The following is a 16,872-nucleotide window of genomic DNA, read 5'->3' on the forward strand; positions in this document are numbered from 1 at the left end:
CGTTAGACCGACTATAGTGCCGCTATAGTTATCCGTTGGGGTGCCAAACGGACTCCGAATGCGATGAAACTTGGCAGGCGTCCTACCTACACCATAATAAGACAGCATGTCAACTTTCAACCCATTCCAAGAACATTTTCTGGCCACTTATAAAATACTATTTTGGACATGCCGCGGGTGCATGCAAGTGTGTCTGGGCGCAGAACGGACAACGGAAAAAAACTGGAGAAACCCGGACGGATGCAAGTTTTGAAAACATGATGATGCAATGCACATGATGACATGGCAAGATGCTACACGCAAGCAAACGACAAGGCAAAGTCGTCGAATAACTAGAAGACACCTGGTGCATCGGTCTCGGGGTGTCACAACACTCCGCACTACGAGAGGATCTCGTCCCGAGATCTAGGATGGCACTGGAGAGAAGTGGAAGAGGAAGAGAAAAGGTAAAACAAAGTTGCTTCTTGGACAAACGAGTGAAACCACGAACCTTGAGAGGTTGAACAAATTTGATAGAAAGAATACAACGAAGATGAACAAGTTGAAAACCTCCGTTAGAAAAGAGGAACAAAGAACATCACGAGAACCCTGTAGGTTGAAAGACATGAGAAAAGGGTTGCAATGGACAAGAAGTACATGTAAGGACTCCGGTAGAAACGAGATGTACAAGGAACGATAAGGATCAATTACGATAACACTCCGGTTAAAACAAGATAGAGAAGGAATAAGACTGATACAATTTGGACAGCACTCTGACTATAAATGGAAGGAATCGAACATGAACTTGACAAGATGAGAAGCTACTTGATGAAATCAACAACACACTACCTCCGGAACTATTTAAAGGAAGGCTCAAGGTGTAAGAAAGATTTTAGACAGCACTCCGGTTGAGAAGGGAGGTAAAACTTGACAGAATGGGAAGAACTTGAAAAGTGGGCACGACACTCCGGTTAAATGGATAAGCAAAGGAAAGAATTGAGAAGAAAATGACATCTTCTACCACAATTGAATTTGAAAAGCATCCTTAAAAAGAAGGATTGAATAGAGTTTTTGGGAAATCAACAACGAAAAGAACAGGCTTGTTGAGGGCTTATGGAAAACATCTCAAAACTGAGGTGAAATTCTGCCACTAACAGAAACAATGGATGTGGATTGATATGAATAAGGAGACGAGAAACTTATCTCACCAGTAGGATAAATGAAGAAGTTGGATCATTTATAAGCACCATAAATAGCAACAATCCTTAGGGAAAGCTTTAGGTGAAATATAACCCAAGATAACTCCAACAAAGCGATTGATGGATTGAGAAGAGCTCATGCTCGAAGAAATTGGTGGGTTTAACAATCTCATTCTTGACAATTGTTGCATCATGAAACACGAACTCAAATTGTCACGAATGGCATAACACCACCTCAAATGATAAGGTTGAAAGAATTGCACTTTGAAATGCAAGCTAAAGAATACTTGAGCTCCTCTGAAAAGAATCTCGATGAACACTTCGAGAAGGAATTAAATCCTTGATGAACCACCATGTTGAGCCTCCATGAAGAACTCCGGAAATAAAAGGATGATATAAAGAAAGAGAAGTTGAAAACACAAGGTGAAAACCTTGCGATGATTAGATGGATCTTCGTGATGATATAATTGAGAGAGCTTGGAACTCCGGGAAAGAAAAGATGAAACAATTGAAACCGAGAACTTGATGAGCCTCCGGAATAAGGAATTAATCACTTGGATGAAACAAGAATAAGAATTACATTATGCTTCTCCTTCATCCATTAAATTGATGACAAACAATGGATTTGGCATACTACTTATTCTCGTGGAAAAGATTAAGATAGATATAGCGCAAACTTGAGAAGGTCTTCAACGAATCACCGGTCGGGTTTGGGAAGAACAAATGAATTAGTGTGATAACATAGAAGGATGAATCTTGAACAAACCGCCGTAAGAATTGAAAATGAACGAAGAAAAGATAAAGAAACACTGGGGAGAATTAGAGAACGAATGAAGATACTTGAAGGAATTTAGATACATGAGAACGAAGATATCACGAGCTGATTAGAGAAAACTTGAATGATGCATCGGTAAGATTTGGAGAACGAGAGCTGAAAGCTGAGAATGAGTAATATTTGAAAATATGGCCTCCGGATAATCAAACTGAAAAATACTCCTGAATTACTCCATATGGGTGAAAAGAATTCTCATAATCAAAACAATTATGCGAGGACGGCATCAAGCTTGAACTACGCATTTCTGAGAGAACGGATAAGATTGAAGAGAAATTCTTCTCCGGTCTTCAAATCCGAGAATGACGATGAAAAACACCACCATGAATTGTTGAGACACTCTGTAATAATGAAGAATATAAAGGCTGAATCAACAATGAAAGGAATTTGAAAGGTCTTGGAGAAAGACATTTGACTGATGATAACTCATCCTTACATCAAACTTTGAAATGAATTTGAGAATAGCTCCAAGAAAATAGAAGAGTCAGGTAAGATCCTGGGAAAGAACTGTGGGTTAGGGCCCACTCAAAAGAAACACCTTCGAATGATTACTTGAAAGGGAGATTGCACCAGTTGAATTAAATGGCTTGAATGAGGTAACAACCACGAAATAACTTGAATGGATTAAGAATGGAAACGAATCTTTTGAGGCATCTTCAGCACTCTGGGACAATTGAATAGCGAGAAGTGGAATGATAATGAGGTGCACCGGCATGGAAAAGCATTAGACACGAGGAAAATGAATATAATCAACACTGAAAGCTTGAATTGAATCCACCGGAGAAGAAAAGAACAAATAATGATGAACTTGAAGCTTCGTTAGAATCTTCCTGGGAATCACCGGATAAGAACATTGACGGAAAAGAATGGAGAGACTTCACATGAATAAAATGGATACTCGATTAAGATATATGAGTTCTTGAAGAAACAAGGGTGGGAGGGCGGGAAAGAAAAAGACAACTTGGGACGGATGAAGCAAACAACATTGGGAAAACCGAGAGGTGATCTTGCGAATGTTGAAATGATCGGATCCACTTAAAGAGAAAACACACCGGTTGAAAAGGATAGACAAGACAATCTCGATAAACGAGAAGGATTAGTATTCACAGAGGAATATGAGAACACCACTTAGGAAAGGTATGGAATCCACATTTGACTTCGAAGCAACTCAAATACCACAACTGAAAACAAAAACAAAGGATTGGCTTGCAAAATAAGCCAGAAACAAACATATGATAGATCCCATATCATATCATGTGTCTGTTGGAAAGATATTCTAGGAGCTACTTTAATTCCCACTTATAAACTCCCAAAACTTTCTGGTTATGCAATCAGGTGTTGGGGATACAGGGGAAGCATAATATCTCACCCAAACTAACAATACATACATCCAGTTGTATCCATCCTTCAACACATAACCAAGAAACCTTCGGAAATCATTTACCTCAACCTTCGAAAAGCATCCATTATACGAGTTATGTCAATACTCCCGAACTCCCGCCCCAGTACTGGGTGGCGTCGAGGTTATCTCACCAACAACTGCATAAAAGAGATTTTCAATGTCGGCGAACTCAGGTATTCCAGAACTTCAATGATAAAATTGTGACGACAACATCTCGGAGCTCAACTCCCCAGGACAGTGCCAGTCTGCCACAACCCCTAAATGTCAGGAGGCACCAAGAATAATGGTCTCGTCACAAAACCATCGGAACGATTCCAAGATACCTGCGTGATCCTAAAAAAATTCATGAAATTTGAGGAGAGAAGAGTCAAAACTCTATGTCAGGAGGCCTCACCAGAGCGACGAAGGGACTGAGGAGTAAAAAGAATCCTACTCTCCGATATATATAATCCTATAAGACTCAAAACATTTTTCTAGACTCAACAACACCAGCGATTCGATCAAGCAGGGGGCTCCTAAGTCGGGGAAGGCTCTGATTACCAACTTGTAACACCCATGATGCGGCTATATCTCCCACGTGTCGGAGCACGACTTAGAGGCATAGCCGCATAGTAGGCATGTCGCAAGAGGGGTAATCTTTACACATCACATGTACTGAATAAGAAAGGGATAAAGAGTTGGCTTACAATCGCCACTTCACACAATACATAATTATAGCATTACATCATCCAGAATAGAATCAAGGTCCGACTACGGAACCAAATAAAGAAAGACAACCCCTAATGCAATGGATCCCCGATCACCCCGACTGGGCTCCACTACTGACCAACTGGAAACGAAACAACACAACGAACACGATCTTCATCGAGCTCCTCCTTGAGCTCGGTTGCGTCACCTACACGGTTATCATCGGCACCTGCAACTGTTTGAAGTAATCTGTGAGTCACGGGGACTCAGCAATCTCACACCCTCGCAATCAAGAATATTTAAGCTTATGGGTAGGAAAAGGTAGTGTGGTGGAGCTGCAGCAAGCACTAGCATATATGGTGGCTAACTTACGCAAATGAGAGCGAGAAGAGAAGCAAAGCACGGTCGTGAAGCTAGAAGTGATCAAGAAGTGATCCTGAAGCTACTTACGTTCAAGCATAACACAAGAACCATGTTCACTTCCCGGACTCCGCCGAGAAGAGAACATCACGACTACACACGCGGTTGATGCATTTTAATCAAGTTAAGTGTCAAGTTCTCTACAATCGGACATTAACATATTCCCATCTACCCATAACTGCGGGCACGGCTTTCAAAAGTTCAAACCCAGCAGGGGTGTTCCAAATTATCCCATCACAAGCTCTCACGGTCAACGAAGGATATTCCTTCTCCTAGGAAGACCCGATCAGACTTGGAGTCCCGGTTACAAGACATTTCGACAATGGTAAAACAAGACCAGCAAAGCCGCCCGGATGTGCCGACAAATCCCGATAGGAGTTGCACATATCTCGTTCTCAGGGCACACCGGATGAACACTACGTACAACTAAAACCAACCCTCATGTTTTCCCGAGGTGGCGCTGCAAGTGGCTTTGTTTTGGACCAACACTCAGAGGAGCACTGGCCCGGGGGGGTTAAAATAAAGATGACCCTCAGGCTCCGGAAACCCAAGGGAAAAAGGCTTAGGTGGCAAATGGTAAAACCAAGGTTGGGCCTTGCTGGAAGAGTTTTATTCAAACAAACTATCAAGGGGTTCCCATTATAACCCAACCGCGTAAGGAACGCAAAATCAAGGAACATAACACCGGTATGACGGAAACTAGGGCGGAAAGAGTGGAACAAAACACCAGGCATAAGGCCGAGCCTTCCACCCTTTACCAATATATAGGTGCATTAATTAAATAAGAGATATTGTGATATCCCAACATATCCATGTTCCAAATTGTAACAAACTTTATCTTCACCTGCAACTAGCAACGCTATAAGAGGGGCTAAGCAAAGCGGTAACATAACCAAACAACGGTTTGCTAGGAATGATGAGTTAGAGGCTTGACATGGCAAAATGGGAGGCAAGATATAGCAAGTGGTAGGTATCGCAGCATAGCAATAGAGCGAGCAACTAAGCAAGCAAAGATAGAAGTGATTTCGAGGGTATGGTCATCTTGCCTGAGATCCCACAAGGAAGAAAACGAGTCCATGAAGAAGAAAAAAGCACGTAGTCGAACGGATCCTCACAACTCCGGAACGGAACCGAAGCTAACGAGATAGGCAACCCGGAAAGAAGCAAACAACATAGTAAACAACAACTACATAAACAGGGCATGATGCACAACCAAGTTTGATGCATGTCCTGTTTATTGAAGCATGGCATGGCAAAGTGCACAAACAATCCTACAAATTAAGTGGAGCTCAATATGCAACTCTGTTGCATATTGACAAAACACCACATCAATTATTTAGTTCCTCTTGTTTATGTACCCAACAATATTAAATGTTGATTAACATGGCAAGGGGGTGAAGCAAATGAAAACTACCTATCTAGGCAAGTTTAAATGAGGCCGAAACAACAAGCAACAAGTCCGGAAAAATCCCCATGAGCATATATTAGATTTGGTACTGTTCTGCCCTAAACACAATTTTAGAGTTGTTAAACATGCAAAGTAAAGCCACCATGTTAAACTAGGCATTTTCTACCCCATTTACATATAAAGTTTATTAAATTTGGAGTTGCGGTTATTTAGTTATGAATTAAAGCAGTTTAGCATGGCAATTAAGAAAATACATGCAAACAGCAGTTTAAACATTTTAAACATAGATGAAAGTTGCAAATTATGAAACTAGACAAAATTCTAAGCATTTTTCATATAAAGTTTGTTTTAATACGATGCATCGTTTGTGAGTTATTAAATGCATGATCTAGAGGGGCTTTCCTGTAAAACTGTCCTCTCTAGAAAAATTAGCTAAAATGTCCAGGAAAAAAACATGCGTTGGGCCGAATCTTGCTGGCCCAACAGGAATAGGGAGGGGCTGGGCACGTCCTCACCTTGGGCCATGGCCCAGATCTGGAGAGGTAGCAGCGGGCCAGCGGGGCTGGATCTGGCGAAGTGAAGGTGCCGCTCGGCCTTGGCGGCACTAGAAGCCCACGCACACACGCGTGTACGAGCGGGCGAGGTTGTCGTGGGGAGGAGGAACGCGAGCAGCACTCGTCCTCCTGTTTGAAGCAGAGGATGCAGGGGCGACGACCATGGCCGGACTTGGGGATGGGGACGGTGTGGAGGCGAACGGAGGCCGGGCAAGACGGACGGGTCTTCGGGAAGAAAATGCGGCGGCGCACGGCTAGGAGACAAACAAGGTCCGCCTAAAGGGGAAGCAGGGCTCGGAGAAGGTCGGCTTGGCGTCCATGCAGCAGGGAACTCGAGAACGGCGGCGGACTTGGCGTGGCGGAGCTTGCTGCCGGCGAGGCACGGGGAGGGGAAGCAGAGAAGGTCGCGGGCTCTTGGAAGAAGATGGTGGCGACTTGAGGAGTCTCCCATTGTAGATCGAGCGAGTTAGGCGGCGCTCCGGTTCCTGTGGAGAAGAGGCAAGAATATGAGACGGGAGGGAGAAGGGAAGAAGAAAGGAGACACAAGATAGGAGAGGGCGGCCCTGCTGGAGCTCGTCTTGGGAGCTGCAGGCGGCGGACGGAGCATCTCCGGCGGTGGTGCTCGCCAAAGCGGTCGAGTGGGAGGAGGCTCTCCGCTCGTGTGGGAGCTGGGAGAAGCTGGTGCTATAGAGGCTCTCTGGGCTGTCGGATCTGAGATCTGGTGGTCCAGATCAGGTGGGAAGAGGTTGTGGTGGTTGCCTGGATCTGGATCCGAAGAGAGGTGGGAGGAGGCTGCGGGATCGAGGGAGGGGATCCCGAGAGGATTTGGGTGGAGTGGCGGCAGGATGGGACATCTCCCTAGGATCTAGGGTTGGACGATATATATACAGATGAATTTAGGTTAGAGGCTACCTCATCCCTCCGATCGCAATCGAACGATCGCGAATAAATAGCTAGGGAGTCCAAATAAAAAAACGGAGATGTTTTATAGACGTTTGGGGATGATTCGGACCCAACTGTGACGACAGATCGGGTCGGGTTCGAGACAACTTTTGGACACGTGCGAGGGGTCGGTTGGAACTTGTGCTATGCAGAAGACCTCAGGCTGAGAGGAGAGAAGAGAGAGAGACTCGACGACTATTTCTGGAGACCGAAAACGTCCGATGTTAGACCGACTATAATGTCGCTATAGTTATCCGTTGGGGCGCCAAATGGACTCCGAATGCGATGAAACTTGGTAGGAGGCCTACCTACACTATAATAAGACCGCATGTCAACTTTCAGCCCATTCCAAGAACATTTTCTGGCCACTTATAAAATACTATTTTGGACATGCCGCGGGTGCATGCAAGTGTGTCTGGGCGCAGAACGGACAACAGAAAAAAACTGGAGAAACCCGGACGGATGCATGTTTTGAAAACATGATGATGCAATGCACATGATGACATGGCAAGATGTAGCACGCAAGCAAACGACAAGGCGAAGACACCGAATAACTGGAAGACACCTGGCGCATCGGTCTCGGGGCGTCACAACAACACCCTTGCACGAGACGAAGGCAGGAAGACGCAAAACAGTGCCATCATGAGCACGGATACGTATGACAAAGAGACAACTGAAATGTATGCTAACATAACAGACATTGTTCAGTTGCAGTATATATCTAGTTTCGAGGATCATCGGTGTGTGGTTCTGTTGTGCTTTCATTGGTATAACCTGTTTTCCAGGATCGCAAAACCCAAAGCTGATGATTATTTCAAATCCATCAATGTCAAGGCGGCATACCAGACCAACGAGCCATTTATTTTGGCAAATCAAGCAACACAGATATTTTTCTTGGAAGACACATTTGCACGTAGCGATGACTGGAGAGTATTGCAAAGGTTTGAGCGGAGGAATTCATTTAATGAAGTTGCACAACAAGATGATGCTTACACTGCTCCTGATGTACAAGATAACACAGATGTTCCTAATATCTTTGAGAACCATCACGTCAATGACGCTAGTGAAAAGATTGCCTGTTGTGCTGTGGACATACAAGAGTTGATCAAGAAGAAGCCAACGCTCGAGGACGTTGAGGACGAAGAAGAAGATGACACCGTGGGGAATTACGATTCAGACTGATACACATGGCGAGGATGTTGACGCTGCTGCTGCAGATGATAATTACATTGCTTTTGTCGTATTTGCCTGTCAGAAGACATTTTTATCTACTATGTGAAATTGTGTTTGCTATGAAAACTAAAACCTGATGAACATGTTGTTTAGTATTTTCCTATGAGAACATCACTTGTTATGTATGCTGATTTGTGTTTGCTGATTGTATGATGACTAAAACAAGATGACATTGTTGTTTAGTTGAACTCCTATTTGGTTGTGAAACTTGAATTTGATGACATAGTTTGTTGTTGGACTGCAATTTGCTCGACGTCTTCGAATGAGAACAAAGCTGATCCGGCAGGGCCTCTACTAATTTATTTATTTATTTATTACCAAAAGGGCCTCTGCTATTTATTTATTTATGACAAAAAGGGGATACCCCCTGGTTTCCTTAGTAGAAATCATTAGATGTTCACAACACTACGCCCAGCCTGCTACACAGGTTTCATTCATTACTAGTTTCAGGAAAGTGCTCATGTCATAGCCACTGAATACATCACGAGTGCTACATACACTACAAATAAAGAGACAATCATCCTATAAAGCACATCGATTTTGCCCATTATCTTCACAGGCTCTTTCATCTCCTCATTGCTGTCAAGGCCGTTCAGTAGCTGTTGCTTGGCCATGATCAGAGGAACTACATCTTTAACCTTCTGCTCTGCATCTTCCTCTTCTATCGTTCCTTCAGTTACTTGTCCAACACCGCAACCTACTATTATTGGGATTCCTCGGCTAACCAAATAATCAGCGTAGTTGCACTCCCCCACATCAGCAACTTCCCAGAAATACAAATCACACGAATCTTCCCTTTTCTGCACGAATCAAATTGGAAGATCATCAACCAAACTATTAAAAATTTAGCAACTGAAAGTAGCAGAACAACACTTAAACAAATTATTACCCCATGATTCGGGCATTTGTAGAAGACTCGGCCAGGGTTGAGGATTGTGGTTGAGACACGACATATGACTCTGCGTGGTTTGCAGCAGTGGCACCACACCAACGGCAGCAAGTTGCGATGAGCAACCGGCTGCGGTGCACGTGCCGGCGGGGGTGTGATGAGACCCACAGGTGATGGTACGGGTGGTGACTTGGCGCATATCTGGTTGTTGCCTACTGAAGAGCAGGTGGATGAGCATCTAGCAGACATGGTTGCTGCTGCCAGAGCTTCTGATGCTAGGCAGAGTAAGTATAGAAGAGGAGAAGGGAACGTTGGATATGTTAGTTTCATTACTTGCAGAGTAGCATAGCACCATATATAGTCATAGTCTAGGTTTGGATTCGAACCAGCTACAGGAGCACGTCTCTCTTTTTCTAAAACTCAGCAACTTCTCTTTACTGGTACACTAGCTTGTCCTGTACGGCTTCTCAAGTCTTTGATTCCTCCAGCTGACATCTGGGACCCACTGGAAGGGCCTCTGTATTTTGTGAAAAAAACATGCCCCCCGCTGATAGGTCGGACCCACTAGCTATCTTCGCACGCAAGGAAGTGCCTCCTTATTACGCACAAAAAATGAATACTCCCCCTACCCGCTGGAACCTAGCATAGTGGGAGGCTGACTTGTGGGCCTACCAAGTTGATAGGGATGGAGGGCTTTGTCAACTTAGTCAATATGAACGATTCTAGCTCCAGTTACTGTACGATGTTCGTCCAACGGCCGTAATGCTTCTTCAACCTCTAGTCTTCTTGCTCCAGCCGCCCAAACCAGCGCTGGTCGTGCCTCATGCTCCTGCCTCCCGTGGCCGGCTATGATGCCGCAGGGGAATCACCACCCCTACTACTCCCACCGCTGGACAGGCCATCCCTCTACACACCCACATGTGAAAATGGACAAAACTGGCCCTTATTTTAAAGTTCAACACAAAATGGCCCTAATCTTTTTTTTACAAAATGGCCCCATTTGCATGACGCTCGGGGCTCGGGCGCCATGCTAGATAGCATGACGCCCCGGTCTTGGGCATCATCCTATTTGGCATGGCTCCCTAGGCCGGGACGTCATGCTACATGTCGCTACCATGGTGCCCTGACCCAGGGCGTCATGCTCTCTAGCATTGTGCCCTAGCCACGGGCGTCATGCAAAAGAGGGCCATTTCGTGAAATATTTTCAGATTGAGGTCATTTGTGTTGAAGTCTCAGATAAGTGCCAGTTTTGTTCATTTTCACCACCCACACCCCCTGTTATTCTGCGGCGACGACAGCCTCACACCGCAGTCGAACCAGTGAACCCTCGTACTCCTCTCCGCGTGGGCATCCACTACCGCGTCTTCCCTGGCTCTGCGTCGTCCCCTTCCTAGGCCTCGCCGTCGTCCACAGGTGCTCTCGGCGCGGCGTGGTCAATGTGGTCAACGACCGACTTCCATCGGAAGAGTACTGTACGTGGAGAGGCTGACAGTTGGGTCCACGGCCGCAGCTGGGTCCATGGACACAGCCCAGTTTTTTTGTGATTTTCCATGTAAGTCGCTTTGTTAGGCCTGTTGGGCTGCAAATCTTTCAAGACGAGGAGAGCTTCATTTGACTGGCCGAGAAAATGGCCCATCAGTAATGAGAAATGGGCTGTACATTTTTAAAACACATCAAACCGGCAATTAGTTTCAAATATATTTTCTTCATTTCGAGATTTGAAATTACATTAATTTTTATGCATGGAGAATTTGTTGGATTTTATATTGATATACCTTTATTTTTAAAATAGGTTTGAATGTGAGTCAAAATTTCGGGATGAAAAACAGTTCGGACCGCACCGAAATATGCAAAATTTCGTATAATTTTTAAACGTGGCCACAATATGGGTTGTAATGCTAACAAAAAGAATATGGGCTCCAAAAAACATTAATAATTAGCAAATGGGCTGTAAATTATTAGAAATAATGGCAGATGGGCTGTATGCTATTTTCCATAGATTTGAGGCTTTCCTAAAAAAAGGTTGACGCACAAGCAGTGACTGTTGGATGGCCATCCAACGGTCGTGGTGCTTCTTCAATCTCTGCTCTTCCTGCTCCAGCCGCTCAAAAAGGCGCCGGCGGGACTGCCTGCTCCCTCCTCCCCTTGGCCGGCTCTGCTGCCGCGCAGGCCTCACCGCCCCACCGTAATTCCATCGCTGGCCTAGCCATCCCTCTACTCACCCACACCTCCTGTTATTCTCCGGCGACGGAAGACGAACTAGTAAACCCTCGTACAGTCGTACTCCCCTCCGCGTGGGAAACAACTGCCGAGTCTTCCCTGCCTCCGTGTCATTCCCTTCCTAGGCCTCGCCGTCGTCCACCGCCCTGGTGCTCTCAGCGTGGCCTGGTCAACGTGGTCAACGACCGACATGCATCTGAAGTGGACTGTACGTGGAGAGGCTGACAGCTGGGTCCACGGCCGCACGCAAGGAAATGCCTCCTTATTACGCGCAAAATAATGATTCCTCCACCTGACATCTAGGACCCACCGAAAGGGCCTCCGTATTTCGCAAAAAAACGTTACCCCCGCTGATAGCTCGCACCCACCAGCTATATCTTCGCACGCAAGGAAGTGCCTCCTTATTACGCACAAAAAATGAATACCCCCTGCTAGCTGGGACCTAGTATAGTGGGAGGCTGACTTGTGGGCCTACTAAGTTGACAGGGATGGTGGGCTTTGTCAACTTAGTCAATATATGAACGTTTCTAGCTCTAGTGACCATACGATGTCCATCCAATGGTCGCAGTGCTTCTTCAACCTCTGGTCTTCTTGCTCCAGCCGCCCAAACCAGCGCCGGTCATGTCGCGTGCTCTTGCCTCCCGTGGCCGGTTGTGATGCCGCGGAGGCCTCACCGCCCCCTACTACTCCCACCGTTGGCCAGGCCATCCCTCTACTCACCCACACCCCCTGTTATTCTGCGGCAATGGCAGCCTCACACTGCAGTCGAACTAGTGAACCCTCGTACTCCTCTCCGTGTGGGCATCCACTGCCGCGTCTTCCCTGGCTCCGCGTCGTCCCCTTCCTAGGCCTCGCCGTCATCCACCGCCTTGGTGCTCTCGGCGCAGTGCAGCGTGGTCAATGTGGTCAACAACCAACTTCCATCGGAAGAGTACTGTACGTGGAGAGGTTGACAGCTGGGTCCACCGCAGCCGCAAGGAAGTGCCTCCTTATTACGCGCAAAATAATTATTCCTGCACCTGACAGTAGGGACCCACCGGACAGGCCACCGTGTTTTGTGAAAAAAAGTTTTCCCACCTGACTGCTGGGACCCACCAGCTACATCTTCTCATGCAAGGAAGTGTGTCCAGGCAATAAAAACAATTCGACTCCCTGACTGTTGGGACCCACCAGCTACATCTTCGCATGCAAGGAAGTGCCTGACAGTCGGGACCCACCTGGTCGAAGCATACGTAGCATTGTCATTCTGGTCACGAACGTGTACGTACATACTGGTCGATGTAGAGGCGCACGTGTCGTAGTAGAAGCACGCACGTAGAATGTACACGTACGTACAGCGGCCAGTGTGCAAGAAAGAAAATACGGCCATGTACGTACATATGGGCGGGGTCTCGAACGCCTACTCGCGCATACGTACGGCTAGGGCTCGTGTACATGGCTGGGTCGGAATGGAGAAACTACGTCGTCGTCGTGTTCATGAGGAGCCAACCGGCTGGGTCGGAACGGAATGCGTCGTCGTGTTCATCAGGAGGGCTTGGACGGAACAGCCGATGGAAACAAGGCCTGGCGTACTGCAGAACAGGGGAAACGGCCTTGTGTTCGACCGGCCATGTTCGAAACGGGATCATGTTCAACCACCGTCGACCTCCTCTAGCCTCCATGGGATACCGCAAAACGAAGGAAACAGACCTCCCACGGTCGAAACGGGGGTCCTATTCATCGGGAGGGGTGTGGCGTACCGAAAAACGGAGGAAACGGACTTGTGTTGGAGCGCTATGGTCGAAATGGTGGTTTTGTTCATCGGGAGGGGTGTGGCATACCACAAAACGGGACTCCACGGGATACTGTTCATCTCCACCGTCGACCCCCTCCAGCCTCCACGGGCTATTGTTCATCCACCGTCGACCTTCTCTAGCCTCCACCTGCGACTGTTCATCCACGGGCTCCTGTTCATCCAGCCTCCACCGCGCGCTACTCCACCGGCTACTGTTCAACCAGCCCTCTCCACACGGGCTCCTGTTCAACCACCCCTCCACGGGCTACTGTTCATCCAGCCCTCCATCGTCTACTGTTCATCCAGCCCTCCATGGGGTGGTCCTGTTCATCCAGCCCTCCACGGGGTCCTGTTCATCCAACCCCAACCGGCTCGATCGATCGGGGTCCTGTTCATCCAGAGGCAACACCATCGGGTCCTATTCATCCACCCCCATCGGTAACTGTTCATCCAACCCCCCAGCAACACTTACTGTTCATCCAGAGGCAGCATCGATCGGCTTCAGTTAGCAACAGTAGCGAAGGAATCGCTCGATCGGGTTCAGTTAACAGCCATCGATCAATCGCTCGGGTTTAGTAACGCGTAGCCTACAGTGCAATCGCTCGGGTTCAGTAGGTGAACGCCTCGCTCGGGTTCAGTTAGAGCCCAACGCCTCGCACCCACGTGCGTGCGTGTACAAGAGAAACGTGCAAACCTCCATGCATCGCTCGGCCCCGACCACCCACGATAACCGGGAACACCCTGATATTTTCCTCGCCCTCGCTTCTACCATAGCTTTTTCCATCATGGACGGCCCAAAGATTGTCATGCAACTGGTCTCCGGCCCGCCCATGACAAAAAGCCCATTTTCTGTCATGATTTTTTGTCATAGAAGTAGGAGCCCACCACATCTATGATGATACCGGGTTTTGTCACAATTATCGTCATAGAAGTGTCATAAGTATGACAGAAAAAAATTCGTTCGGCCCAAAATGTCACGGATGTGTCATTTTTTGTAGTGATGGTGCCTCCGCACTCCGCGTGCTGGCCATCTACCACCTTCGGCTTCATGTTGAAGATTTTGAGCCACAATACGAAGTGGGGTTGGATGCGGAGGAAGGCCTCGCACACGACAATGAATGCCTAGATGTTGAGGAAGGAGTTCGGGGCTAGGTCATGGAAATCTAGCCCATAATAGAACATAAGCCCGCGGACGAAAGGGTGGAGAGGAAACCCTATCCTACGGACGAGATGAGGGATGAACACCACCCTCTCGTTGGGCTTCGGGGTGGGGACGATTGGCCCCTTGGCTAGAAGCCGGTGGGGGATTTCGTTCGCCAGATACCCGGCCTAGCGAAGCTTGGTAATGTCCTTCTCCCTAACGGAGGAGGCCATCCACTTGCCTTGCCCTCCGGATCCGTACATGGCTGAGTGCTTCCTTGAGACGAAAAGAATGAGGACTTGGTCGCCGGAGCTCGATAATGGAAGGACAGAGAAAGAGAGAAGGCGTGGGTGAATAAAGGGAATCCTTATCTCCTTATAAAGGCAGTGAATATCAAGCGCCTCCCCACTCGCCTTAAAACTCGCATGTTCCCAAGGGCTGTGTAAACGGCATGGTTATATTACCCACGCCCGTATTGATGAGAATCCCGCTATAAGGGGACATGATCTCTGCTTCGACAAGACGTGCCTATTAAAACCGCGTCTCGAAACGTGGAACGGCAGATGGAAAATGGTTCATAATGATGACCATGCAGACGTGATGTCACATTACAAAAAGTTGTCAGCGGATTGGACTCGTGTAATATTATATTCTCTGCAGTTGTGTGTGGTACTTGTGTTGCAGATCCGGACACGTTCATTGCGTCCGAAGACTATCTTGGAGTATTTGGAAAGGGGAACCCGCCTTGCAATGCCGAAGACAATCTGCGCGCCGGACACCTCGTCATTGAAGCCTGGTTCAGGGGCTACTGAGCGAGTCCTGACTAATGGGTCATCGGGCATCCGACCTATTAGACATGGGCCGGACTGATGGGCTATGAAGATACGAAGACTGAAGACTTTACCCATGCCCGGATGGGACTCTCCTTGGCGTGGAAGGCAAGCTTGGCGTCCAAATATGAAGATTCCTTTCTCTGTAACCGACCTTATGTAACCCTAGATCCCTCTGGTGTCTATATAAACCGGAGGGCTAGGTCCGTAGAAGGATATGCTCATAATCATAGTCAGATAGGCTACACTCTTAGGGTTTAGCCATTACGATCTCGTGGTAGATCAACTCTTGTAATACTCATATTCATCAAAATCAATCAAGCAGGAAGTAGGGTATTACCTCCATAGAGAGGGCCTGAACCTGGGTAAACATTGTGTCCTCTGTCTCCTGTTACCATCGACCTTAGACGCACAGTTCGGGACCCCCTACCCAAAATCCGCCGGTTTTCACACCGACAGTCATCTTCTTCATTCTTATCATCTGGCCGGCCAGGGGAGTGTATGATCTCAAACAGGGCCACTTCTCCTTCTCTGCTGGTATTATCCGCCATAGCTTTTATTTAACTAATCCAAAAGAAGATATGAAACAATTTAGTATTCAAATTACAATTCATGCATGCAATCAATAAGGAAAAACTGAATCATATTACATAATATGCATCATCGAATATAATCTCGAATACATCGTCTCGAATATTATCGAATAATATATATATATATATATATATAATCTCGAATACATCATCTTGAATAATATATATAATCTCGGATACATCGTCTCGAATATTATATATTGAATACATCACTATCTAGCTCTAGCTAATAAAGATCAAATACTACAGAATAATCTAGCTCACTGGCGGTTCCTGAGGCGCGGGCGGTGGACACCTAAAGAGAAGGAACCATCACAGGATCATAGCTCGGGTGAGATCCCCGAAGAACTTGCCAGGTATTGGAGAACCTGACATCCATAGCAACCATGTAGCAACTGACGTGCTCGTCCTCCTCCCTGACAGGGCGACGTACCACCTTCGGCTGGGCCTGCTCCATCCGCACCGAAAGTGGCCCACGCGAATGCGACAAAAGGAGCTCAGGGTCGATGATGGGACCCGGGGCCGAGTTCCTCGCCAAGCGGCGCGCCCCTGAAGGTAGCACCTCCCAGTGCGAGCCCGGCGGAGCCCAGTCCCGGACATGGGTCCTCTGAAGCAGGACGTCATCGTGAACGGGTCGACGTCTAGGATGCGGGCCAGGCATCGTCGAGAACAAATACTATATGAAAATGTAACATTTTTAAATGATTGGATTGTGATTTCTCATATAGAAATTGAAAAAATGATATCGTTGCATATGTCAAAATTCTAT

Source organism: Triticum aestivum, chromosome 2A (assembly GCF_018294505.1).
Source record: "Triticum aestivum cultivar Chinese Spring chromosome 2A, IWGSC CS RefSeq v2.1, whole genome shotgun sequence".
NCBI lineage: Eukaryota > Viridiplantae > Streptophyta > Magnoliopsida > Poales > Poaceae > Triticum > Triticum aestivum.